This window comes from Eimeria mitis, genomic scaffold, assembly GCF_000499745.2.
Source record: "Eimeria mitis Houghton genomic scaffold, Emh_scaff507, whole genome shotgun sequence".
NCBI classification, from domain to species: domain Eukaryota; phylum Apicomplexa; class Conoidasida; order Eucoccidiorida; family Eimeriidae; genus Eimeria; species Eimeria mitis.
This window is the reverse complement of record NW_013573364.1, coordinates 16,418-17,130: the sequence shown is the minus strand read 5'-3', so window position 1 is coordinate 17,130 and position 713 is coordinate 16,418.

Here is a 713-nt window from a genome sequence, read left to right as displayed (position 1 = left end):
ATGGAAATAAAAAAGAAAAAAGAAAAAGAAAAAGAAAAAAGAAAAAGAAAAAAAAAGAAAAAGAAAAAAAAAGAAGAAAAAGGAGAGAAAGAAGAAAAGAAAAGAAAAAGAAGAAACAGAAAAAAAGAAAGAAAATGTTTGAGTTGGTGCAGCGAGACGAAACCTCTTTATCCTCCAGGCGTATTAAATAAACAATAAAATAAATAAAATAAATAAAATAAATAAAATAAATAAATTAAATTAATTAAATAAAAGAAGAACGCAGCTGTATATATTCATCAATACACCGCAGATGCTGCATGCAGGAGAAGAGAAAGCAGCGAAAAAACGAGAAACTAGCGCAGTTATATTTTTAAAAAATATATTTTTAAGTAAAAATAATTTATTTTATTTATTATTTCCTCTTATTCTCCAATTAAAACCCTAATTTATTAGTTTTTTCTGTACATACACCTGCTGCTGCTCCGCGGGGGGGTGGGGCTGCATGCAGCATACAGAGAAGCAGCAGCAGCAGCATTTTTATTTAAATAAAAAAAAAAATATTTTTTTTAAAAAAAATTATTTTTTTGTTTTCAAATTTATAAAAAAATATTAATCTCTATGAGGGGCTGTAATATACTGAAACATGCATGCTTATATACTGGAGATACATGAATATGTGTATATGGATGCAGCGTGTGTTTATATATATATATATATATATATATATATAT